We start from the raw sequence: 1694 nt of genomic DNA, 5'->3' as shown, positions 1-1694 counted from the left end.
CTAGGAACAATATCACATGTTTGGGAGTTGCTGGAATTAGAAGGAGACACGTGGCCAGAGAGACAAGCAGGGTCCACATTGCCCATCCCAGGGAGGACCTTATATCCTCCCCAGGTATAGTAATATCCATGACTTTATCTTTTTATTCCATGTTTTTAGCTGTTTATAAGAAAGACACCTGTGGGCGAGTCTGAGACAGAGTTAGAGATTAGTCAACTCTACAAATTATCAACATGTAGACAGAAACTGTAAAATGAATGTGACCACTCAAGGAGGTCACATTGAAAGAGAGGGTCTGAAGCAAACCCTGGAGAACTATAACATTTAAGAGTCAAAGAAAAAGGATGAGAATGAAAGATAAAAATCTAGGGGACAACAGGACAATACCATGCCATAGAAATTGTGAGAGCACAGAGACGTCCAGTGAGATTAAAACCAGAAATTGTATCTAATAATTAGGAGATAATAGTGGGTTAGTTTAAGTTAAGTGGGTTAGTGGGAACAAAGGACATAATGCAATAAACTGAGACATGAATGGCATGATGTGTAGTCAACACTTAGAAGAGACTTGGATGAGAATGAATGGTCTGTTTTAGGCAAGTTGCTTGTTTTCTCTGAAGGAGAATCCTGACTACATTTAAAGACTGACTACATTTAAAGGTTTAAGTGGAAATAAAGGGGAGTGAGGGAATATTGCTGGAGCCAATTTTATGTGAAGTCAGAAGAAAGTGTAATAACGATTCTATTTTGATGAGTAGTCTTTCAACCAGAGAAGGAGCACATCTTCGTTTGTGAATGAATAGAGTGAAGCAGGGGATGTTAGGGCAACTTTAAAAATCATTTAGGTAGTGCTTGCTTTGGCAGCACATATGCTAACATTGGAATAATACAGAAAAGATTAGTTTGGCCCCTGCACAAGAATGACATGCAAACTCACGAAGTATTCCATATTTTTTCCTAATTGAAAGGCACAGAGAGATAAGTTAGATACAGAAGCAAAACTCAATGGATGCTGTCTTCAAGATACCCATCTCACATCCAATGACATCCACAGGCTCAAAGTAAAGGGATGCAGAAAAATCTACCAAAGAAATGAAAAGCAGAAAAAAGCAAGGGTTGCTATTCTAATTTCAGACAAAACATACTTTAAACCAACAAAGATAAAAAAAAAAAAAAAAAGACAAAGAAGTACATTACATAATGATAAAGGGTTCAATTCAACAAGAAGAACTAACTATCCTAAAAATATGTGAACCCAACACAGGAGCACCCAGATTCATAAAGGAAGTTCTTAGAGACCTATGAGGAGATGTAGATAACCACACAACAATAGTGGGAGACTTCAACATCTCACTGATAGTATTAGACACATCATCAGTAAAGAAAACTAACAAGGATATTCAGGACATGAACTCGACACTTGATCAAATGGACCTAACAGACCTCTACAGAACTCTCTACCACAAATCAACAGAATGTACATTCTTTTTGTCTGCACATGGCATATACTCTAAAATTGACCACAATTGGTCATAAAACAATTCTCAGCAAATTCAAAAAACCAAATTCATACCAAACAATTCTTGGATCACGGCACAATAAAAATAAAAATAAATACTAAGAAAATCACTCAAAACCATACAATGACATGGAAATTAAACAACCTGCTTTTGAATGACTTTTGGGTAAACAAA

General features: G+C 36.5%; 1 non-coding gene across 1 annotated transcript; it reads left to right on the top strand.

Annotated features, from left to right (window-relative positions):
- The first annotated feature begins 848 nt into the window (after window positions 1-848).
- On the top strand, window positions 849-955 carry LOC123573136 (U6 spliceosomal RNA). The gene has a single exon (XR_006697885.1). It is a non-coding gene; the product is annotated as a U6 spliceosomal RNA (small nuclear RNA).
- Window positions 956-1694: the final 739 nt, after the last annotated feature.

The sequence above is a fragment of the Macaca fascicularis genome, chromosome 4, assembly GCF_037993035.2.
Source record: "Macaca fascicularis isolate 582-1 chromosome 4, T2T-MFA8v1.1".
Classification (NCBI taxonomy): domain Eukaryota; kingdom Metazoa; phylum Chordata; class Mammalia; order Primates; family Cercopithecidae; genus Macaca; species Macaca fascicularis.
The sequence above is the reverse complement of the archived record's forward strand: the minus strand, read 5'-3'. Positions and strand labels throughout refer to the sequence as shown.